Genomic DNA, 26,453 nt, shown 5'->3' with positions numbered 1-26,453 from the left:
GACAGTAAGAAGAGACAGTCTTCTTGTACTTAAGTCGCCATTGTGCCTTTTGTATTTAATTCCGATGCAATTTCTATGTATCATTGTCAATAAGAGGGTCCAAGGGATACAGTAAACCTGGAGTGAAGCATCGGAATCTATAACTAGTGTCACGTGAACGGTTCAAAACATAGACAGTAAGAAGAGTCAGTCTTCTTGTACTTAATCCGGCATTGTGCCTTTTGTATTTAATTCCGATGCAATTTCTGTGTATCATCGTCCATAAAAAGGTCAGAGGGATACAGTAAAGCTGAAGTGTAGCATCGGAATCTATAACTAGTGTCAAAGGAATGGTTCAAGACATAGTCAGTAAGAAGAGTCAGTCTTCTTGTACTTAAGTCGGCATTGTGCCATTTGTATTTAATTCCGATGCAATTTCTGTGTTTCATCATCAATAAGTAGGTCCAAGGGATACAGTAAACCTGGAGTGATGCATCGGAATCTATAACTAGTGACACAGGGATTGTTCAAAAAATAGAACGTAAGAAGAGTCAGTATTCTTGTACTTAAGTCGACATTCTGCCTTTGGTATTTAATTCCGATGAAATTTTTGTGTTTCATCGTCAATAAGAGTGTCCAAGGGATACAGTAAACCTGGAGGGAAGCATGGGAATCTATAACTAGTGTCACATGAATGGTTCAAAACATAGACAGTAAGAAGAGTCAGTCTTCATGTACTTAATCCGTCATTGTGCCTTTTGTATTTAATTCCGATGCAATTTCTGTGTTTCATCGTCCATAAGAATGTCTGAGGGATACAGTAAAGCTGAAGTCAAGCATCGGAATCTATAACTAGTGTCACAATAATGGTTCAAAACATAGTCAGTAAGAAGAGTCAGTCTTCTTGTTCTTAAGTCGGCATTGTGCCTTTTGCATTTAATTCCGATGAAATTTTTGTGTTTCATCGTCAATAAGAAGGTCCAAGGGATACAGTAAACCTGAAGTGAGGCATCGAAATCTATAACTAGTGTCACAGGAATGGTTCAAAAACATAGACAGAAGAAGAGTCAGTCTTCTTTTACTTAAGTCGGCATTGTGCCATTTGTATTTAATTCCGATGCAATTTCTGTGTTTCATCGTCAATAAGTAGGTCCAAGGGACCCAGTGAACCTGAAGTGAAGCATCGGAATCTATAACTAGTGTCACAATAATGGTTCAAAACATAGTCAGTAAGAAGAGTCAGTGTTCTTGTTCTTAAGTCGGCATTGTGCCTTTTGCATTTAATACCGATGCAATTTTTGTGTTTCATCGTCAATAAGAAGGTCCAAGGGATACAGTAAACCTGAAGTGAAGCATCGAAATCTATAACTAGTGTCACAGGAATGGTTCAAAAACATAGACAGAAGAAGAGTCAGTCTTCTGGTAGTTATGTCGGCATTGTGCCATTTGTATTTAATTAAGTTGACATTTCTGTGTTTCATCGTCAATAAGTAGGGCAGAGGGATACAGTAAACCTGAAGTGAAGCATCGGAATCTATAACTAGTGTCACAGGAATGGTTCAAAACATAGACGGTAGAAAGAGTCAGTCTTCTTGTACTTAAGTCGGCATTGTGCCTTTTCTATTTAATTCCGATGCAATTGCTGTGTTACATCGTCAATAAGAAGGTCCAAGGGATACAGTAAACCTGAAGTGAAGCATCGGAATCATTAACTAGTGTCACAGGAATGGTTCAAAGCATAGTCAGTATGAAGAGTCAGTCTTCTTGTACTTAAGTCGGCATTGTGCCGTTTGTATTTAATTCCGATGCAATTTCTGTGTTTCATCGTCAATAAGAAGGTCCAAGGGATACAGTAAACCTAAAGAGAAGCATCGGAATCTATAAATAGTGTCACAGGAATGGTTCAAAGCATAGACAGTGGGAAGAGTCAGTCTTCTTGTACTTAAGTCGGCATTGTGCCTTTTGTATTTATCTCCGATGCAATTTCTGTGTTTCATCGTCAATAAGAAAGTCCAAGGGATATAGTAAACCTGGAGTGAAGCATCGGAATCTATAACTAGTGTCACAGGAAAGGTTCAAACCATAGGCAGTAAGAAGAGTCAGTCTTCTTGTACTTAAGTCGGCATTGTACCTTTAGTATTTACTTCCCATGCAATTTCTGTGTTTCATCGTCAATAAGAAGGTCAGAGGGATACAGTAAATCTGAAGTGAAGCATCGGAATCTATAACTAGTGTCACAGGAATGGTTCAAAATATAGTCAGTAAGAAGAGTCAGTCTTCTAGTACATAATCCGGCATTGTGCCTTTTGTATTTAATTCCGATGCAATTTCTGTATTTCATCGTCCATAAAAAGGTCAGAGGGATACAGTAAAGCTGAAGTGAAGCATCGGAATCTATAACTAGTGTCAAAGGAATGGTTCAAGACATAGTCAGTAAGAAGAGTCAGTCTTCTTGTACTTAAGTCGGCATTGTGCCATTTGTATTTAATTCCGATGCAATTTCTGTGTTTCATCATCAATAAGTAGGTCCAAGGGATACAGTAAACCTGGAGTGATGCATCGGAATCTAAAACTAGTGACACAGGGATGGTTCAAAAAATAGAACGTAAGAAGAGTCAGTATTCTTGTACTTAAGTCGACATTCTGCCTTTTGTATATAATTCCGATGAAATTTTTGTGTTTCATCGTCAATAAGAGTGTCCAAGGGATACAGTAAACCTGGAGGGAAGCATGGGAATCTATAACTAGTGTCACATGAATGGTTCAAAACATAGACAGTAAGAAGAGTCAGTCTTCATGTACTTAATCCGTCATTGTGCCTTTTGTATTTAATTCCGATGCAATTTCTGTGTTTCATCGTCCATAAGAATGTCAGAGGGATACAGTAAAGCTGAAGTGAAGCATCGGAATTTATAACTAGTGTCACAGGAATGGTTCAAGACATAGTCAGTAAGAAGAGTCAGTCTTCTTGTACTTAAGTCGGCATTGTGCCATTTGTATTTAATTCCAATGCAATTTCTGTGTTTCATCGTCAATAAGTAGGTCCAAGGGATACAGTAAACCTGGAGTGATGCATCGGAATCTTTAACTAGTGACACAGGGATGGTTCAAAAAATAGAACGTAAGAAGAGTCAGTCTTCTTGTACTAAAGTCGGCATTGTGCCTTTTGTATTTAATTCCGATGCAATTTCTGTGTTTCATCGTCAATAAGTAGGTCCAAGGGATACAGTAAACCTGGAGTGAAGCATCGGAATCTATAACTAGTGTCACAGGAATGGTTCAAATCATCGACAGTAAGAAGAGACAGTCTTCTTGTACTTAAGTCGCCATTGTGCCTTTTGTATTTAATTCCGATGCAATTTCTATGTATCATTGTCAATAAGAGGGTCCAAGGGATACAGTAAACCTGGAGTGAAGCATCGGAATCTATAACTAGTGTCACGTGAACGGTTCAAAACGTAGACAGTAAGAAGAGTCAGTCTTCTTGTACTTAATCCGGCATTGTGCCTTTTGTATTTAATTCCGATGCAATTTCTGTGTATCATCGTCCATAAAAAGGTCAGAGGGATACAGTAAAGCTGAAGTGTAGCATCGGAATCTATAACTAGTGTCAAAGGAATGGTTCAAGACATAGTCAGTAAGAAGAGTCAGTCTTCTTGTACTTAAGTCAGCATTGTGCCATTTGTATTTAATTCCGATGCAATTTCTGTGTTTCATCGTCAATAAGTAGCTCCAAGGGATACAGTAAACCTGGAGTGGTGCATCGGAATCTATAACTAGTGACACAGGGATGGTTCAAAAAATAGAACGTAAGAAGAGTCAGTATTCTTGTACTTAAGTCGACATTGTGCCTTTTGTATTTAATTCCGATGCAATTTTTGTGTTTCATCGTTAATAAATAGGTCCAAGGGATACAGTAAACCGGGAGTGAAGTATCGGAATCTATAACTAGTGTCACAATAATGGTTCAAACATAGTCAGTAAGAAGAGTCAGTCTTCTTGTACTTAAGTCTGCATTGTGCTTTTTGTATTTAATTCCGATGCAATTTCTGAGTTCCATCGTCAATAATAAGGTCCAAGGGATACAGTAAACCTGAAGTGAAGCATCGGAATGTATAACTAGTGTCATAGGAATGAATCAAAACATAGTCTGTAAGAAGAGTCAGTCTTCTTGTAGTTAAGTCGGCATTGTACCTTTTTTATTTAATTCCGATGCAATTTCTGTGTTTCGTCGTATATAAGAAGGTAGAAGGGATACAGTAAACCTGGAGTGAAGCATCGGAATCTCTAACTAGTGTCACAGGAATGGTTCAAAACATCGACAGTAAGAAGAGACAGTCTTCTTGTACTTAATACGGCATTGTGGCTTTAGTATTTACTTCCCATGCAATTTCTGTGTTTCATCGTCAATAAGAAGGTCAGAGGGATACAGTAAATCTGAAGTGAAGCATCGGAATCTATAACTAGTGTCACAGGAATGGTTCAAAATATAGTCAGTAAGAAGAGTCAGTCTTCTTGTACTTAAGCCGGCATAGTGCATTTTGTATTTAATTCCGATGCAATTTCTGTGTTTCATCGTCAATAAGAAGGTCTCAGGGATACAGTAAACCTGAAGTGAAGCATCAGAATCTATAACTAGTGGCACAGGAATTATTCAAAACATAGTCAGTAATAAGAGTCAGTCTTCTTGTACTTAAGTCGGCATTGTGCCATTTGTATTTAATTCCGATGCAATTTTTGTGTGTCATCGTCAATACGCAGGTCCAAGGGATGCAGTAAACCTGGAGTGATGCATCGGAATCTTTAACTAGTGACACAGGGATGGTTCAAAAAATAGAACGTAAGAAGAGTCAGTCTTCTCGTACTAAAGTCGGCATTGTGCCCTTTGTATTTATTTCCGATGCAATTTCTGTGTTTCATCGTCAATGAGAAGGTCCAAAGAATACAGTAAACCTGACGTGAAGCATCGGAATCTATAACTAGTGTCACAGGAATGTTTCAAGACATAGACAGTAGGAAGAGTCAGTCTTCTTTCACTTATGTCGGCTTTGTGCCTTTTCTATTTAATTCCGATGCAATTTCTATGTTCCATCGTCAATAAAAAGGTCCAAGGGATACAGTAAACCTGATGTGAAGCATCGGAATCTATAAATAGTTTCACAGGAATGGTTCAAAGCATAGACAGTGGGAAGAGTCAGTCTTCTTGTACTTAAGTCGGCATTGTGCCTTTTGTATTTTATTCCGATGCAATTTCTTTGTTTCATCGTCAATAAGATGGTCAGAGGGATGCAGTAAACCTGAAGTGAAGCATCGGAATCTCTAACTAGTGTCACAGGAATGATTCAAAACATAGACAGTAGGAAGAGTTAGTCTTCTTGTACTTAAGTCGGCATTGTGCTTTTCTATTTATCTCCGATGCAATATCTGTGTTTCATCGTCAATAAGAAGGTCCAAGGGATATAGTAAACCTGGAGTGAAGCATCGGAATCTATAACTAGTGACACAGGGATGGTTCAAAGCATAGACAGTAAGAAGAGTCAGTATTCTTCTACTTAAGTCGGCATTGTGCCGTTTGTATTTAATTCCGATGCAATTTCTGTGTTTCATCGTCAATAAGAAGGTCTAAGGGATACAGTAAACCTGAATTGAAGCATCAGAATCTATAACTAGTGTCACAGGAATTATTCAAAACATAGTCAGTAAGAAGAGTCAGTCTTCTTGTACTTAAGTCGGCATTGTGCCTTTTGTATTTAATTCCGATGCAATTTCTCTGTTTCATCGTCGATACGAAGGTCCAAGGGATACAGTAAACCTGAAGTGAAGCGCCGGAATCTATAACAAGTGTCACATGAATGGTTCAAAACAAAGCCAGTAAGAAGAGGCAGTCTTCTTGTACTTAAGTCGCCATTGTGCTTTTGTATTTAATTCCGATGCAATTTCTGTGTATCATCATCAATAAGATGGTCCAAGGGATACAGTAAACCTGGAGTGAGGCATCGGAATCTATAACTAGTGTCACATGAATGGTTCAAAACATAGACAGTAAGAAGAGTCAGTCTTCTTGTACTTAATCCGGCATTGTGCCTTTTGTATTTAATTCCGATGCAATTTCTGTGTTTCATCGTCCATAAGAAGGTCAGAAGGATACAGTAAAGCTGAAGTGAAGCATCGGAATCTATAAGTAGTGTCACAGGAATGGTTCAAGACATAGACAGTAAGAAGAGTCAGTCTTCTTGTACTTAAGTCGGCATTGAGCCATTTGTACTTAATTCCGATGCAATTTCTGTGTTTCATCGTTAATAAGTAGGTCCAAGGGATACAGTAAACCTGGAGTGATGCATCGGATTCTATAACTAGTGACACAGGGATGGTTCAAAACATAGACGGTAAGAAGAGTCAGTATTCTTGCACTTAAGTCGGCATTGTGCCGTTTGTATTTAATTCCGATGCAATTTCTGTGTTTCATCGTCAATAAGAAGGTCAGAGGGATACAGTAAACCTGAATTGAAGCATCAGAATCTAGTGTCACAGGAATTATTCAAAACATAGTCATTAAGAAGAGTCAGTCTTCTTGTACTTAAGTCGGCATTGTGCCTTTTGTATTTAATTCCGATGCAATATCTGTGTTTCATCGTCAATACGAAGTTCCAAGGGATACAGTAAACCTAAAGTGACGCACCGGAATCTATAACAAGTGTCACACGAATGGTTCAAAACATAGCCAGTAAGAAGTGGCAGTCTTCTTGTACTTAAGTCGCCATTGTGCCTTTTGTATTTAATTCCGATGCAATTTCTGTGTAACATCGTCAATAAGAAGGTCCAAGGGATACAATAAACCTGGAGTGAAGCATCGGCATCTATAACTAGTGTCACATGAATGCTTCAAAACATAGACAGTAAGAAGAGTCAGTCTTCTTGTACTTAATACGGCATTGTGCTCTTTGTACTTAATTCCGATGCAATTTCTGTGTTCCATCGTCCATAAGAAGGTCAGAGGGATACAATAAACCTGGAGTGAAGCATCGGAATCTATAACTAGTGTCATAGGAATGAATCAAAACATAGTCTGTAAGAAGAGTCAGTCTTCTTGTACTTAAGTCGGCATTGTGCCTTTTCTATTTAATTCCGATGCAATTGCTGTGTTTCATCGTCAATAAGAAGGTGCAAGGGATACAGTAACCTGAAGTCAGGCATCGGAATCTATAACTAGTGTCTCAGGAATGGTTCAAGACATAGACAGTAGGAAGAGTCAGTATTCTTGTACTTATGACGGCATTGTGCTTTTTCTATTTAATTCCGATGCAATTGCTGTGTTTCATTGTCAATAAGAAGGTCCAAGGGATACAGTAAACCTGAAGTGAAGCATCGGAATCTATAACTAGTGTCACAGGAATGGTTCAAAACATAGTCAGTAAGAAGAGTCAGTCTTCTTGTACTTAAGTCGGCATTGTGCCTTTTTTATTTAATTCCGATGCAATTTCTGTGTTTCATCGTCAATAAGAAGGTCCAAGGGATACAGTAAACCTGAAGTGAAGCTTCGGAATCTATAAATAGTGTCACAGGAATGGTTCAAAACATAGACAGTGGGAAGAGTGAGTCTTCTTGTACTTAAGTCGGCATTGTGCCTTTTGTATTTAATTCCGATGCAATTTCTGTGTTTCATCGTCAATAAGAAGGTCAGAGGGATGCAGTAAACCTGAAGTGAAGCATCGGAATCTATAACTAGTGTCACAGGAATGATTCAAAACATAGACAGTAGGAAGAGTCAATCTTCTTGTACTTAAGTCGGCATTGTGCCTTTTCTATTTATCTCCGATGCAATATCTGTGTTTCATCGTCAATAAGTAAGTCCAAGGGATATAGTAAACCTGGAGTGAAGCATCGGAATCTATAACTAGTGTCACAGGAATGGTTCAAACATAGGCAGTAAGAAGAGTCAGTCTTCTTGTACTTAAGTCGGCATTTTGCCTTTTGTATGTAATTCCGATGCAATTTCTGTGTTTCATCGTCAATAAGAAGGTCTAAGGGATACAGTAAACCTGAAGTGAAGCACCGGAATCTATAACAAGTGTCACATGAATGGTTCAAAACATAGCCAGTATGAAGAGGCAGTCTTCTTGTACTTAAGTCGCCATTGTGCCTTTTGTATTCAATTCCGATGTAATTTCTGTGTATCATCGTCAATAAGAAGGTCCAAGGGATACAGTAAACCTGGAGTGAGGCATCGGAATCTATAACTAGTGTCACATGAATGGTTCAAAACATAGACAGTAAGAAGTGTCAGTCTTCTTGTACTGAATCCGGCATTGTGCCTTTAGTATTTCATTCCGATGCAATTTCTGTGTTTCATCGTCCATAAGAATGTCAGAGGGATACAGTAAACCTGGAGTGAAGCATCGGAATCTATAACTAGTGTCATAGGAATGAATCAAAACATAGTCTGTAAGAAGGGTCAGTCTTCTTGTACTTAAGTCGCCATTGTGCCTTTTGTATTCAATTCCGATGTAATTTCTGTGTATCATCGTCAATAAGTAAGTCCAAGGGATATAGTAAACCTGGAGTGAAGCATCGGAATCATTAACTAGTGTCACAGGAATGATTCAAAACATAGACAGTAGGAAGAGTCAGTCTTCTTGTACTGAAGTCGGCATTGTGCCTTTTCTATTTATCTCCGATGCAATTTCTGTGTTTCGTCGTCAATAAGAAGGTCCAAGGGATATAGTAAACCTGGAGTGAAGCATCGGAATCTATAACTAGTGTCACAGGAATGGTTCAAACATAGGCAGTAAGAAGAGTCAGTCATCTTGTACTTAAGTCGGCATTGTGCCTTTTTTATTTAATCCCGATGCAATTTCTGTGTTTCCTCGTCAATAAGAAGATCCAAGGGATACAGTAAACCTGGAGTGAAGCATCGGAATCTATAACAAGTGTCACAGGAATGGTTCAAAACATCGACAGTAAGAAGAGACAGTCTTCTTGTACTTAATTCGGCATTGTGTCTTTAGTACTTACTTCCCATGCACTTTCTGTGTTTCATCGTCAATAAGAAGGTCAGTGGGATACAGTAAATCTGAAGTGAGGCATCGGAATCTATAAACATAGTCAGTAAGTAGAGTCAGTCTTCTTGTACTTAAGTCGGCATTGAGCCTTTTGTATTTAGTTCCGATGCAATTTTTGTGTTTCATCGTTAATAAAAAGGTCCAAGGGATACAGTAAACCGGGAGTGAAGCATCGGAATCTATAACTAGTGTCACAATAATGGTTCAAACATAGTCAGTAAGAAGAGTCAGTCTTCTTGTACTTAAGTCGGCATTGTGCCTTTTGTATTTAATTCCGATGCAATTTCTGTGTTTCATCGTCAATAAGAAGGTCCAAGGGATACAGTAAACCTGGAGTGTAGCATCGGAATCTATAACTAGTGTCATAGGAATGAATCAAATCATAGTCTGTGAGAAGAATCAGTCTTCTTGTACTAAAGTCGGCATTGTGCCTTTTGTATTTAATTGAGATGCAATCTCAGTGTTTCATCGTCAATAAGAAGGTCCAAGGGAAACAGTAAACCAAAAGTGAAGCATCGGAATCTATAACTAGTGTCACTATAACAGTTCAAAGCATAGACAGTAGGAAGAGTCAGTCTTCTTGTACTTAAGTCGGCATTGTGCATTTTTTATTTAATTCCGATGCAATTTCTATGTTTCATCGTCAATAAGAAGGTCCAAGGGATACAGTAAACCTGGAGTGAAGCATCGGAATCTATAACTAGCGTCACAGGAATGGTTCAAAACATCGACAGTAAGAAGACTCAGTCTTCTTGTACTTAATTCGGAATTGTGCCTTTTGTATTTAATTACGATGCAATTTCTGTGTTTCATCGTCAATAAGAAGGTCAGAGGGATACAGTAAACCTGAAGTGAAGCATCGGAATCTGTAACTAGTGTCACAGGGAGGGTTCGAAACATAGCCAGTAAGAAGAGGCAGTATTCTTGTACTTAAGTCGCCATTGTGCCTTTTCTATTTAATTCCGATGCAATTTCTGTGTTTCATCGTCAATAAGAAGGTCCAAGGGATACAGTAAACCTGAAGTGAAGCACCGGAATTTATAACTAGTGTCACATGAACGGTTCAAATCATAGTCAGTAAGTAGAGTCAGAGTTCTTGTACTTAAGTCGCCATTGTGCCTTTTGTATTTAATTCCGATGCCATTTCTGTGTTTCATCGTCAATAAGAAGGTCAGAAGAATACGGTAAACCTGAAGTGAAGCATCGGAATCTATAACTAGTGTCACAGGGATGGTTCAAAACATAGACAGTAAAAAGAGTCAGTATTCTTGTACTTAAGTGGGCATTGTGCCTTTTGTATTTAATTCCGAAGCAATTTCTGTGTTTCATCTTCAATAAGAAGGTCCAAGGGATACAATAAACCTGAAGTGAAGCATCAGAGTCAATAGCTAGTGTCACAGGAATGGTTCAAAACATAGTCAGTAAGAAGAGTCAGTCTTCTTGTACATAACTCGGCATTGTGCCTTTTGTATTTAATTCCGATGCAAATTCTGTGTTTCATCGTCAATAAGAAGGTCCAAGGGATACAGTAACCCTGAAGTGAAGCATCGGAATCTATACCTAGTGTAACAGGAATGGTTGAAAACATAGACAGTGGGAAGATTCAGTCTTCTTGTACTTAAGTCTGCATTGTGCCTTTTGTATTTAATTCCGATGCTATTTCTGTGTTTCATCGTCAATAAGAAGGTCCAAGGGATACAGTAAACCTGGAGTGAAGCATCGGAATCAATAACTAGTGTCATAGGAATGAATCAAAACATAGTCTGTAAGAAGAGTCAATCTTCTTGTACTAAAGTCGGCATTGTGCCTTTTGTATTTAATTCCGATGCAATTTCAGTGTTTCATCGTCAATAAGAAGGTCCAAGGGATACAGTAAACCTGAAGTGAAGCATCGGAATCTATAACTAGTGTAACAGGAGTGGTACAAAACATAGACAGTGGGAAGAGTCAGTCTTCTTGTACTTCAGTCGGCAATGTGACTTTTGTATTTAACTCCGATGCAATTTCTGTGTTTCATCGTCAATAAGAAGGTCAGAGGGATACAGTAAACCTGAACTGAAGCAGCGGAATCTATAACTAGTGTCACAGCAATGGTTCAAAACATAGACAGTAAGAAGAGTCAGTCTTCTTGTACTTAATTTGGCATTGTGCCTTTAGTATTTAATTCCGATGCAATATCTGTGTTTCATCGTCAATAGGAAAGTCAGAGGGATACATTAAACCTAAACTGAAGCACCAGAATCTATAACTAGTGCCACTGTAATGGTTCTAAGAATAGACAGTAGGAAGAGTCAGTCTTCTTGTACTTAAGTCGGCATTGTGCTTTTCTATTTAATTCCTATGCAATTTCTGTGTTTCATCGTCAATAAGAAGGTCCTAGAGATATAGTAAACCTGGAGAGAGGCATCGGAATCTATAACTAGTGTCACAGGAATGGTTCAAAACATAGACAGTAAGCAGCGTCAGTCTTCTTGTACTTAACTCGGCATGTGCCTTTTTTATTTAATTCCGATGCAATTTCTGTGTTCCATCGTCAATAAGAAGGTCCAAGGGATACAGTAAGCCTGGAGTGAAGCATCGGAATCTATTACTAGTGTCACAGGAATGGTTCAAAGCATCGACAGTAAGAAGAGTCAGTCTTCTTGTACTTAATTTGGCGTTGTGCCTTTAGTATTTAATTCCGATGCCATTTCTGTGTTTCATCGTGAATAAGAAGGTCAGAGGGATATAGTAAATCTGTAGTCAAGCATCGGAATCTATAACTAGTGTCACATGAATGGTTCAAAACATAGACAGTAAGAAGAGTCAGTCTTCTTGTACTTAATTCGGAATTGTCCCTTTTGTATTTAATTCCGATGAAATTTCTGTGTTTCATCGTCAATAAGAAGGTCGGACGGATACAGTAAACCTGGAGTAAAGCATCGGAATCTATAACTAGTGACACAGGAATGGTTAAAAACATAGACAGTAGGAAGAGGCAGTCTTCTTGCACTTAAGTCGGCATTGTGCCTTTTCTATTTAATTCCGATGTAATTGCTGTGTTTCATAGTCAATACGAAGGCCCAAGGGATACAGTAAACCTAAAGTGAAGCATCGGAATCCATAAGTAGTGTCACAGGAATGGTTCAAACATAGTCAGTAAGAGGAGTCAGTCTTCTTGTACTTAAGTCGGCATTGTGCCTTTTGTATTTATTTCCGATGCATTTTTTATGTTTCATCGTCAATAAGAACGTCCAAGGGATACAGTAAACCTGGAGTGAAGCTTCGGAATCTATAACTAGTGTCACAGGAATGAACCATACATAGTCAGTAAGAAGAGTCAGTCTTCTTGTACTAAAGTCGGCATTGTGCCTTTTCTATTTAATTCCTACGCAATTTCTGTGTTTCATCGTCAATAAGAAGGTCTAAGGGTTATAGTAAACCTGGAGTAAGGCTACGGAATCTATAACTAGTTTAACAGGAATGGTTCAAAACATAGACAGTAAGTAGCGTCAGGCTTCTTGTACTAAAGTCGGCATTGTGCTTTTTTATTTAATTCCGATGCAAATTCTGTGTTTCATCGTCAATAAGAAGGTCCAAGGGTTACAGTAGACCTGGAGTGAAGCATCGGAATCTGTAACTAGTGTCACAGGAATGGTTCAAAACGTCGACAGTAAGAAGAGTCAATCTTCTTGTACTTAATTCGGCATTGTGCCTTTAGTATTTAATTCCGATGCAATTTCTGTGTTTCATCCTGAATAAGAAGGTCAGAGGGATACAGTAAATCTGAAGTCAAGAATCGGAATCTATAACTAGTGTCACAGGAATGGTTCAAAACATAGTCAGTAAGAAGAGTCAGTCTTCTCGTACTTAAGTCGGCTTTGTGCCTTTTGTATTTAATTCCGATGCAATTTCTGTGTTTCATCGTCAATGAGAAGGTCCAAGAGATACAGTAAACCTGAAGTGAAGCATCAGAATCTATAACTAGTGTCACAGGAATAATTCAAAGCATAGTCAGGAAGAAGAGTCAGTCTTCTTGTACTTCAGTCGGCATTGTGCCTTTTATATTTATTTCCGATGCAATTTCTGTGTTTCATCGTCAATAAGAAGGTCCAAGGGATACAGTAAACCTGAAGTGAAGCACCGGAATCTATAACTAGTGTCACATGAATGGTTCAAATCATAGTCAGTAAGAAGAGCCAGACTTCTTGTACTTAAGTCGCCATTGTGCCTTTTGTATTTAATTCCGATGCAATTTCAGTGTTTCATCGTCAATACGAAGGTCCATGGGATACAGTAAACCAGAAGTGAAGCATCGGAAGCTATAACTAGTCTCACAGGTATGGTTCGAAACATAGACGGTAAGAACAGTCAGTATTCTTGTACATAAGTCGGCATTGTGCCTTTTGTATTTAATTCCAATGCAATTTCTGTGTTACATCGTCAATAAGAAGGTCCAAGGGATACAGTAAACCTGAAGTGAAGCATCGGAATCTATAACTAGTGTAACAGGATTGGTTCAAATCTTAGACAGTGGGAAGAGTCAGTCTTCTTGTACTTAAGTCGGCAATCAGACTTTTGTATTTAATTCCGATGCAATTTCTGTGTTTCATCGTCAATAAGAAGGTCAGAGGGATACAGTAAACCTGAACTGAAGCGGCGGAATCTATAACTAGTGTCACAGCAATGGTTCAAAACATAGACAGTAAGAAGAGTCAGTCTTCTTGTACTTAATTCGGCATTGTGCCTTTAGTATTTAATTCCGATGCAATATCTGTGTTTCATCGTCAATAAGAAGGTCAGAGGGATGCATTAAACCTAAACTGAAGCACCGGAATCTATAACTAATGTCACTATAATGGTTCAAACAATAGACAATAGGAAGAGTCAGTCTTCTTGTACTTTAGTCGGCATTGTGCCTTTTCTATTTAATTCCTATGCAATTTCTGTGTTTCATCGTCTATAAGAATGTTCTAGGGATATAGTAAACCTGGAGAGAAGCATCGGAATCTATAACTAGTGTCACAGGAATGGATCAAAACATAGACTGTAAGCAGCGTCAGTCTTCTTGTACTTAAGTCGGCATTGTGCCTTTTGTATTTATTTCCGATGCAATTTCTGTGTTTCATCGTCAACAAGAAGGTCCAAGGGATACAGTAAACCTGAAGTGAAGCACCGGAATCCATAACTAGTGTCACATGAATGATTCAAATCATAGTCAGTAAGAAGAGTCAGACATCTTGTACTTAAGTCGCCATTGTGCCTTTTGTATTTAATTCCGATGCAATTTCTGTGTTTCATCGTCAACAAGATGGTCCAAGGGATACAGTATACCTGAAGTGAAGCACCGGAATCTATAACTAGGGTCACATGAATGGTTCAAATCTTAGTCAGTAAGAAGAGTCAGACATCTTGTACTTAAGTCGCCATTGTGCCTTTTCTATTTAATTCCGATGCAATTGCTGTGTTTCATCGTCAACAAGAAGGTACAAGGGATACAGTAAACCTGAAGTGAAGCATCGGAATCTATAACTAGTGTCACAGGAATGGTTCATAACATAGTCAGTAAGAAGAGTCAGTCTTCTTGTACTTAAGTCGGCATTCTGCCTTTTGTATTTAATTCCGACGCACTTTCTATGTTTCATCGTCAATAAGAAGGTCCAAGGGATGCAGTAAACCTGGAGTGAAGCATCGGAATCTATAACTAGTGTCACAGGGATGGTTCAAAACATAGACAGTAAGAAGAGTCAGTATTCTTGTACTTAGGTCGGCATTGTGCCTTTTGTATTTATTTCCGATGCGATTTCTGTGTTTCATCGTCAATAAGAAGGTCAGAGGGACACATTAAACCTGAACTGAAGCACCGGAATCTATAACTAGTGTCACAATAATGGTTCAAACATAGTCAGTGATAAGAGTCAGTCTTCTTGTACTTAAGTCTGCATTGTGCCTTTTGTATTTAATTCCGATGCAATTTCAGTGTTTCATCGTCAATAAGAAGGTCCAAGGTATACAGTAAACCAGAAGTGAAGCATCGGAATCTATAACTAGTGTCACAGGGATGGTTCAAAACATAGACAGTAAGAAGAGTCAGTATTCTTGTACTTAAGTCGGCATTGTGCCTTTTGTATTTAATTCCGATGCAATTTCTGTGTTTCATCGTCCATAAGAAGGTCAGAGGGATACATTAAACCTGAACTGAAGCACCGGAATCGATAACTAGTGTCACTATAATGGTTCAAAGCATAGACAGTAGGAAGTGTCAGTCTTCTTGTACTTAAGTCTGCATTGTGCTTTTCTATTTAATTCCTATGCAATTTCTGTGTTTCATCGTCAATAAGAAGGTCCTAGGGATATAGTAAACCTGGAGTGAAGCATCGGATTCTATAACTAGTCTCACAGGAATGGTTCAAATCATAGACAGTAAGTAGCGTCAGTCTTCTTGTACTTAAGTCGGCATTGTGCCTTTTTTATTTAATTCCGATGCAATTTCTGTGTTTCATCGTCAATAAGAAGGTCCAAGGGATACAGTAAACCTGGAGTGAAGCATCGGAATCTATAACTAGTGTCACAGGAATAGTTCAAAACATCGGCATTAAGAAGAGTCAGTCTTCTTGTACTTAATTCGGCATTGTGCCTTTAGTATTTAATTCCGATGCCATTTCTGTGTTTCATCGTGAATAAGAAGGTTAGAGGGATACAGTAAACCTGAAGTCTAGCATCGGAATCTATAACTAGTGTCACAGGAATGGTTTAAAACATAGTCAGTAAGAAGAGTCAGTCTTCTTGTACTTCAGTCGGCATTGTGCCTTTTATATTTATTTCCGATGCAATTTCTGTGTTTCATCGTCAATAAGAAGGTCCAAGGGATACAGTAAACCTGAAGTGAAGCACCGGAATCTATAACTAGTGTCACATGAATGGTTCAAATCATAGTCAGTGAGAAGAGCCAGACTTCTTGTACTTAAGTCGCCATTGTGCCTTTTGTATTTAATTCCGATGCAATTTCAGTGTTTCATCGTCAATACGAAGGTCCATGGGATACAGTAAACCAGAAGTGAAGCATCGGAAGCTATAACTAGTCTCACAGGTATGGTTCGAAACATAGACGGTAAGAACAGTCAGTATTCTTGTACATAAGTCGGCATTGTGCCTTTTGTATTTAATTCCAATGCAATTTCTGTGTTACATCGTCAATAAGAAGGTCCAAGGGATACAGTAAACCTGAAGTGAAGCATCGGAATCTATAACTAGTGTAACAGGATTGGTTCAAATCTTAGACAGTGGGAAGAGTCAGTCTTCTTGTACTTAAGTCGGCAATCAGACTTTTGTATTTAATTCCGATGCAATTTCTGTGTTTCATCGTCAATAAGAAGGTCAGAGGGATACAGTAAACCTGAACTGAAGCAGCGGAATCTATAACTAGTGTCACAGCAATGGTTCAAAACATAGACAGTAAGAAGAGTCAGTCTTCTTGTACTTAATTCGGAATTGTGCCTTTAGTATTTAATTCCGATGCAATATCTGTGTTTCATCGTCAATAAGAAGGTCAGAGGGATGCATTAAACCTAAACTGAAGCACCGGAATCTATAACTAATGTCACTATAATGGTTCAAACAATAGACAATAGGAAGAGTCAGTCTTCTTGTACTTTAGTCGGCATTGTGCCTTTTCTATTTAATTCCTATGCAATTTCTGTGTTTCATCGTCTATAAGAATGTTCTAGGGATATAGTAAACCTGGAGAGAAGCATCGGAATCTATAACTAGTGTCACAGGAATGGATCAAAACATAGACTGTAAGCAGCGTCAGTCTTCTTGTACTTAAGTCGGCATTGTGCCTTTTGTATTTATTTCCGATGCAATTTCTGTGTTTCATCGTCAACAAGAAGGTCCAAGGGATACAGTAAACCTGAAGTGAAGCACCGGAATCCATAACTAGTGTCACATGAATGATTCAAATCATAGTCAGTAAGAAGAGTCAGACATCTTGTACTTAAGTCGCCATTGTGCCTTTTGTATTTAATTCCGATGCAATTTCTGTGTTTCATCGTCAACAAGAAGGTCCAAGGGATACAGTATACCTGAAGTGAAGCACCGGAATCTATAACTAGGGTCACATGAATGGTTCAAATCTTAGTCAGTAAGAAGAGTCAGACATCTTGTACTTAAGTCGCCATTGTGCCTTTTCTATTTAATTCCGATGCAATTGCTGTGTTTCATCGTCAACAAGAAGGTACAAGGGATACAGTAAACCTGAAGTGAAGCATCGGAATCTATAACTAGTGTCACAGGAATGGTTCATAACATAGTCAGTAAGAAGAGTCAGTCTTCTTGTACTTAAGTCGGCATTCTGCCTTTTGTATTTAATTCCGACGCACTTTCTATGTTTCATCGTCAATAAGAAGGTCCAAGGGATGCAGTAAACCTGGAGTGAAGCATCGGAATCTATAACTAGTGTCACAGGGATGGTTCAAAACATAGACAGTAAGAAGAGTCAGTATTCTTGTACTTAGGTCGGCATTGTGCCTTTTGTATTTATTTCCGATGCGATTTCTGTGTTTCATCGTCAATAAGAAGGTCAGAGGGACACATTAAACCTGAACTGAAGCACCGGAATCTATAACTAGTGTCACAATAATGGTTCAAACATAGTCAGTGATAAGAGTCAGTCTTCTTGTACTTAAGTCTGCATTGTGCCTTTTGTATTTAATTCCGATGCAATTTCAGTGTTTCATCGTCAATAAGAAGGTCCAAGGTATACAGTAAACCAGAAGTGAAGCATCGGAATCTATAACTAGTGTCACAGGGATGGTTCAAAACATAGACAGTAAGAAGAGTCAGTATTCTTGTACTTAAGTCGGCATTGTGCCTTTTGTATTTAATTCCGATGCAATTTCTGTGTTTCATCGTCCATAAGAAGGTCAGAGGGATACATTAAACCTGAACTGAAGCACCGGAATCGATAACTAGTGTCACTATAATGGTTCAAAGCATAGACAGTAGGAAGTGTCAGTCTTCTTGTACTTAAGTCTGCATTGTGCTTTTCTATTTAATTCCTATGCAATTTCTGTGTTTCATCGTCAATAAGAAGGTCCTAGGGATATAGTAAACCTGGAGTGAAGCATCGGATTCTATAACTAGTCTCACAGGAATGGTTCATATCATAGACAGTAAGTAGCGTCAGTCTTCTTGTACTTAAGTCGGCATTGTGCCTTTTTTATTTAATTCCGATGCAATTTCTGTGTTTCATCGTCAATAAGAAGGTCCAAGGGATACAGTAAACCTGGAGTGAAGCATCGGAATCTATAACTAGTGTCACAGGAATAGTTCAAAACATCGACATTAAGAAGAGTCAGTCTTCTTGTACTTAATTCGGCATTGTGCCTTTAGTATTTAATTCCGATGCCATTTCTGTGTTTCATCGTGAATAAGAAGGTTAGAGGGATACAGTAAACCTGAAGTCTAGCATCGGAATCTATAACTAGTGTCACAGGAATGGTTTAAAACATAGTCAGTAAGAAGAGTCAGTCTTCTTGTACTTAAGTCAGCTTTGTGCCTTTTGTATTTAATTCCGATGCGATTTCTGTGTTTCATCGTCAATAAGAAGGTCCAAGAGATACAGTAAACCTGAAGTGAAGCATCAGAATCTATAACTAGTGTCACAGGAATAATTCAAAGCATAGTCAGGAAGAAGAGTCAGTCTTCTTGTACTTAAGTCGGCATTGTGCCTTTTATATTTATTTCCGAAGCAATTTCTGTGATTCATCGTCAATAAGAAGGTCCAAGGGATACAGTAAACCTGAAGTGAAGCACCGGAATCTATAACTAGTGTCACATGAATGGTTCAAATCATAGTCAGTAAGAAGAGCCAGACTTCTTGTACTTAAGTCGCCATTGTGCCTTTTGTATTTAATTCCGATGCAATTTCAGTGTTTCATCGTCAATACGAAGGTCCATGGGATACAGTAAACCAGAAGTGAAGCATCGGAAGCTATAACTAGTCTCACAGGTATGGTTCGAAACATAGACGGTAAGAACAGTCAGTATTCTTGTACATAAGTCGGCATTGTGCCTTTTGTTTTTAATTCCAATGCAATTTCTGTGTTACATCGTCAATAAGAAGGTCCAAGGGATACAGTAAACCTGAAGTGAAGCATCGGAATCTATAACTAGTGTCACAGGGATGGTTCAAAACATAGACAGTAAGAAGAGTCAGTATTCTTGTACTTAAGTGGGCATTGTGTCTTTTGTATTTAATTCCGTAGCAATTTCTGTGATTCATCTTCAATAAGAAGGTCCAAGGGATACAATAAACCTGAAGTGAAGCATCAGGGTCTATAGCTAGTGACACAGGAATGGTTCAAAACATAGTCAGTAAGAAGAGTCAGAGGTCTTGTACTTAAGTCGCCATTGTGCCTTTTGTATTTAATTCCGATGCAATTTCTGTGTTTCATCGTCAATAAGAAGGTCAGAGGGATACATTAAACCTGAACTGAAGCACCGGAATCTATAACTAGTGTCACTGTAATGGTTCTAAGAATAGACAGTAGGAAGAGTCAGTCTTCTTGTACTTAAGTCGGCATTGTGCCTTTTTTATTTAATTCCGATGCAATTTCTGTGTTTCATCGTCAATAAGAAGGTCCAAGGGATACAGTAAACCTGGAGTGAAGCATCGGAATCTATAACTAGTGTCACAGGAATGGTTCAAAACATCCACAGTAAGAAGAGTCAGTCTTCTTGTACTTAATTCATCATTGTGCCTTTAGTATTTAATTCCGATGCCATTTCTGTGTTTCATCGTGAATAAGAAGGTCAGAGGGATACTGTAAATCTGAAGTCAAGCATCGGAATCCATAACTAGTGTCACAGGAATGGTTTAAAACATAGTCAGTAAGAAGAGTCAGTCTTCTTGTACTTAAGTCAGCTTTGTGCCTTTTGTATTTAATTCCGATGCGATATCTGTGTTTCATCGTCAATAAGAAGGTCCAAGGGATACAGTAAACCTGAAGTGAATCATCGTAATCTATAACTAGTGTCACAGGAATGGTTCAAAACATAGTCAGTAAGAAGAGTCAGTCTTCTTGTACTTAAGTCGGCATTGTGGTTTTTGTATTTAATTCCGATGCGATATCTGTGTTTCATCGTCAATAAGAAGGTCCAAGGGATACAGTATACCTGAAGTGAAGCACCGGAATCTATAACTAGTGTCACATGAATGGTTCAAATCATAGTCAGTAAGAAGAGTGAGACATCTTCTACTTCAGTCGCCATTGTGCCTTTTGTATTTAATTCCGATGCAATTGCTGTGTTACATCGTCAATAAGAAGGTGCAATGGATACAGTAAACGTGAAGTGAAGCATCGGAATCTATAACTAGTGTCACAGGAATGGTTCAAAGCATAGTCTGTAAGAAGAGTCAGTCTTCTTGTACTTAAGTCGGCATTCTGCCTTTTGTATTTAATTCCGATGCACTTTCTATGTTTCATCGTCAATGAGAAGGTCCAAGGGATACAGTAAACCTGGAGTGAAGCATCGGTATCTATATCTAGTGTCACAGGAATGAATCAAAACATAGTCAGCAAGAAGAGTCAGTCTTCTTGTACTAAAGTCGGCATTGCGCCTTTTGTATTTAATTCCGATGCAATTTCAGTGTTTCATGGTCAATAAGAAGGTCCAAGGGATACAGTAAACCAGAAGTGAAGCATCGGAATCTATAACTAGTCTCACAGGGATGGTTCAAAACATAGACAGTAAGAAGAGTCAGTATTCTTGTACTTATGTGGGCATTGTGTCTTTTGTATTTAATTCCGAAGCAATTTCAGTGTTTCATCTTCAATAAGAAGGTCCAAGGGATACAATAAACCTGAAGTGAAGCATCAGAGTCTATAGCTAGTGTCACAGGAATGGTTCAAAACATAGTCAGTAAGAAGAGTCAGTCTTCTTGTACATAAGTCGGCAATCTGACTTTTGTATTTAATTCCGATGCAATTTCTGTGTTTCATCGTCAATAAGAAGGTCAGAGGGATACAGTAAACCTGAACTGAAGCAGCGGAATCTATAACTAGTGTCACAGCAATGGTTCAAAACATAGACAGTAAGAAGAGTCAGTCTTCTTGTACTTAATTCGGCATTGTGCCTTTAGTATTTAATTCCGATGCAATATCTGTGTTTCATCGTCAATAAGAAAGTCAGAGGGATACATTAAACCTAAACTGAAGCACCAGAATCTATAACTAGTGCCACTGTAATGGTTCTAAGAATAGACAGTAGGAAGAGTCAGTCTTCTTGTACTTAAGTCGGCATTGTGCTTTTCTATTTAATTCCTATGCAATTTCTGTGTTTCATCGTCAATAAGAAGGTCCTAGAGATATAGTAAACCTGGAGAGAGGCATCGGAATCTATAACTAGTGTCACAGGAATGGTTCAAAACATAGACAGTAAGCAGCGTCAGTCTTCTTGTACTTAAGTCGGCATGTGCCTTTTTTATTTAATTCCGATGCAATTTCTGTGTTTCATCGTCAATAAGAAGGTCCAAGGGATACAGTAAGCCTGCAGTGAAGCATCGGAATCTATTACTAGTGTCACAGGAATGGTTCAAAACATCGACAGTAAGAAGAGTAAGTCTTCTTGTACTTAATTTGGCGTTGTGCCTTTAGTATTTAATTCCGATGCCATTTCTGTGTTTCATCGTGAATAAGAAGGTCAGAGGGATACAGTAAATCTGTAGTCAAGCATCGGAATCTATAAGTAGTGTCACAGGAATGGTTTAAAACATAGTCAGTAAGAAGAGTCAGTCTTCTTGTACTTAAGTCGGCTTTGTGCATTTTGTATTTAATTCCGATGCAATTTGTGTGTTTCATCGTCAATAAGAAGGTCCAAGGGATACAGTAAACCTGAAGTGAAGCATCAGAATCTATAACTAGTGTCACAGGAATGGTTCAAATCATAGTCAGTAAGAAGAGTCTGTCTTCTTGTACTTAAGTCGGCATTGTGCCTTTTGTATTTATTTCCGATGCAATTTCTGTGTTTCATCGTCAACAAGAAGGTCCAAGGGATACAGTAAACCTGAAGAGAAGCACCGGAATCTATAACTAGTGTCACATGAATGATTCAAATCATAGTCAGTAAGAAGAGTCAGACATCTTGTACTTAAGTCGCCATTGTGCCTTTTGTATTTAATTCCGATGCAATTTCTGTGTTTCATCGTCAATAAGAAGGTCCAAGGGATACAGTAAACCTGGAGTGAAGCATCGGAATCTATAACTAGTGTCACATGAATGGTTCAAAACATAGACAGTAAGAAGAGTCAGTCTTCTTGTACTTAATTCGGAATTGTCCCTTTTGTATTTAATTCCGATGAAATTTCTGTGTTTCATCGTCAATAAGAAGGTCGGAGGGATACAGTAAACCTGGAGTAAAGCATCGGAATCTATAACTAGTGACACAGGAATGGTTAAAAACATAGACAGTAGGAAGAGGCAGTCTTCTTGCACTTAAGTCGGCATTGTGCCTTTTCTATTTAATTCCGATGCAATTGCTGTGTTTCATAGTCAATACGAAGGCCCAAGGGATACAGTAAACCTAAAGTGAAGCATCGGAATCCATAAGTAGTGTCACAGGAATGGTTCAAACATAGTCAGTAAGAAGAGTTAGTCTTCTTGTACTTAAGTCGGCATTGTGCCTTTTGTATTTATTTCCGATGCATTTTTTATGTTTCATCGTCAATAAGAACGTCCAAGGGATACAGTAAACCTGGAGTGAAGCTTCGGAATCTATAACTAGTGTCACAGGAATGAACCATACATAGTCAGTAAGAAGAGTCAGTCTTCTTGTACTAAAGTCGGCATTGTGCCTTTTCTATTTAATTCCTACGCAATTTCTGTGTTTCATCGTCAATAAGAAGGTCTAAGGGTTATAGTAAACCTGGAGTAAAGCTACGGAATCTATAACTAGTTTAACAGGAATGGTTCAAAACATAGACAGTAAGTAGCGTCAGGCTTCTTGTACTAAAGTCGGCATTGTGCTTTTTTATTTAATTCCGATGCAAATTCTGTGTTTCATCGTCAATAAGAAGGTCCAAGGGATACAGTAGACCTGGAGTGAAGCATCGGAATCTGTAACTAGTGTCACAGGAATGGTTCAAAACGTCGACAGTAAGAAGAGTCAATCTTCTTGTACTTAATTCGGCATTGTGCCTTTAGTATTTAATTCCGATGCAATTTCTGTGTTTCATCCTGAATAAGAAGGTCAGAGGGATACAGTAAATCTGAAGTCAAGAATCGGAATCTATAACTAGTGTCACAGGAATGGTTCAAAACATAGTCAGTAAGAAGAGTCAGTCTTCTTGTACTTAAGTCGGCTTTGTGCCTTTTGTATTTAATTCCGATGCAATTTCTGTGTTTCATCGTCAATAAGAAGGTCCAAGAGATACAGTAAACCTGAAGTGAAGCATCAGAATCTATAACTAGTGTCACAGGAATAATTCAAAGCATAGTCAGGAAGAAGAGTCAGTCTTCTTGTACTTAAGTCGGCATTGTGCCTTTTATATTTATTTCCGATGCAATTTCTGTGTTTCATCGTCAATAAGAAGGTCCAAGGGATACAGTAAACCTGAAGTGAAGCACCGGAATCTATAACTAGTGTCACATGAATGGTTCAAATCATAGTCAGTAAGAAGAGCCAGACTTCTTGTACTTAAGTCGCCATTGTGCCTTTTGTATTTAATTCCGATGCAATTTCAGTGTTTCATCGTCAATACGAAGGTCCATGGGATACAGTAAACCAGAAGTGAAGCATCGGAAGCTATAACTAGTCTCACAGGTATGGTTCGAAACATAGACGGTAAGAACAGTCAGTATTCTTGTCCATAAGTCGGCATTGTGCCTTTTGTATTTAATTCCAATGCAATTTCTGTGTTACATCGTCAATAAGAAGGTCCAAGGGATACAGTAAACCTGAAGTGAAGCATCGGAATCTATAACTAGTGTAACAGGATTGGTTCAAATCTTAGACAGTGGGAAGAGTCAGTCTTCTTGTACTTAAGTCGGCAATCAGACTTTTGTATTTAATTCCGATGCAATTTCTGTGTTTCATCGTCAATAAGAAGGTCAGAGGGATACAGTAAACCTGAACTGAAGCAGCGGAATCTATAACTAGTGTCACAGCAATGGTTCAAAACATAGACAGTAAGAAGAGTCAGTCTTCTTGTACTTAATTCGGCATTGTGCCTTTAGTATTTAATTCCGATGCAATATCTGTGTTTCATCGTCAATAAGAAGGTCAGAGGGATGCATTAAACCTAAACTGAAGCACCGGAATCTATAACTAATGTCACTATAATGGTTCAAACAATAGACAATAGGAAGAGTCAGTCTTCTTGTACTTTAGTCGGCATTGTGACTTTTCTATTTAATTCCTATGCAATTTCTGTGTTTCATCGTCTATAAGAATGTTCTAGGGATATAGTAAACCTGGAGAGAAGCATCGGAATCTATAACTAGTGTCACAGGAATGGATCAAAACATAGACTGTAAGCAGCGTCAGTCTTCTTGTACTTAAGTCGGCATTGTGCCTTTTGTATTTATTTCCGATGCAATTTCTGTGTTTCATCGTCAACAAGAAGGTCCAAGGGATACAGTAAACCTGAAGTGAAGCACCGGAATCTATAACTAGTGTCACTTGAATGATTCAAATCATAGTCAGTAAGAAGAGTCAGACATCTTGTACTTAAGTCGCCATTGTGCCTTTTGTATTTAATTCCGATGCAATTTCTGTGTTTCATCGTCAACAAGAAGGTCCAAGGGATACAGTATACCTGAAGTGAAGCACCGGAATCTATAACTAGGGTCACATGAATGGTTCAAATCTTAGTCAGTAAGAAGAGTCAGACATCTTGTACTTAAGTCGCCATTGTGCCTTTTCTATTTAATTCCGATGCAATTGCTGTGTTTCATCGTCAACAAGAAGGTACAAGGGATACAGTAAACCTGAAGTGAAGCATCGGAATCTATAACTAGTGTCACATGAATGGTTCAAATCATAGTCAGTAAGAAGAGCCAGACTTCTTGTACTTAAGTCGGCATTGTGCCTTTTATATTTAATTCCTATGCAATTTCTGTGTTTCGTCGTCAATAAGAAGGTCCAAGGGATACAGTAAACCTGAAGTGAAGCATCGGAATCTATAACTAGTGTCACAGGGATGGTTCAAAACATAGACAGTAAGAACAGTCAGTATTCTCGTATTTAGGTCGGCATTGTGCCTTTTGTATTTAATTCCGATGCAATTTCAGTGTTTTATCGTCAATAAGAAGGTCAGAGGGATACATTAAACCTGAACTGAAGCACCGGAATCTATAACTAGTGTCACTATAATGGTTCAAAGCATAGACAATAGGAAGAGTCAGTCTTCTTGTACTTTAGTCGGCATTGTGCCTTTTCTATCTAATTCCTATGCAATTTCTGTGTTTCATCGTCAATAACAAGGTCCTAGGGATATAGTAAACCTGGAGAGAAGCATCGGAATCTATAACTAGTGTCACAGGAATGGTTCAAATCATAGACAGTAAGCAGCGTCAGTCTTCTTGTACTTAAGTCGGCATTGTGCCTTTTTTATTTAATTCCGATGCAATTTCTGTGTTTCATCGTCAATAAGAAGGTCCAAGGGATACAGTAAACCTGGAGTGAAGCATCGGAATCTATTACTAGTGTCACAGGAATGGTTCAAAACATCGACAGTAAGAAGAGTCAGTCTCCTTGTACTTAATTTGGCGTTGTGCCTTTAGTATTTAATTCCGATGATATTTCTGTGTTTCATCGTGGATAAGAAGGTCAGAGGGATACTGTAAACCTGAAGTGAAGCATCAGAATCTATAACTAGTGTCACAGGAATGGTTCAAATCATAGTCAGTAAGAAGAGTCAGTCTTCTTGTACTTAATTTTGCGTTGTGCCTTTAGTATTTAATTCCGATGCAATTTCTGTGTTTCCTCGTCAACAAGAAGGTCCAAGGGATACAGTAAACCTGAAGTGAAGCACCGGAATCTATATCTAGTGTCACATGAATGAATCAAATCATATAGTCAGCAAGACGAGTCAGACATCTTGTACTTAAGTCGCCATTGTGCCTTTTGTATTTAATTCCGATGCAATTTCTGTGTTTCATCGTCAATAAGAAGGTCCAAGGGATACAGTAAACCTGGAGTAAAGCATCGGAATCTATAACTAGTGACACAGGAATGGTTCAAAACATAGACAGTAGGAAGAGTCAGTCGTCTTGCACTTAAGTCGGCATTGTGCATTTTCTATTTAATTCCGATGCAATTGCTGTTTTTCATCGTCAATAAGAAGGTCAGAGGGATACATTAAACCTGAACTGAAGCACCGGAATCTATAACTAGTGTCACTATAATGGTTCAAAGCATAGACAGTAGGAAGAG

The sequence above is a fragment of the Schistocerca americana genome, chromosome X (genome assembly GCF_021461395.2).
Source record: "Schistocerca americana isolate TAMUIC-IGC-003095 chromosome X, iqSchAmer2.1, whole genome shotgun sequence".
Classification (NCBI taxonomy): Eukaryota; Metazoa; Arthropoda; class Insecta; order Orthoptera; family Acrididae; genus Schistocerca; species Schistocerca americana.
The sequence above is the reverse complement of the archived record's forward strand: the minus strand, read 5'-3'. Positions refer to the sequence as shown.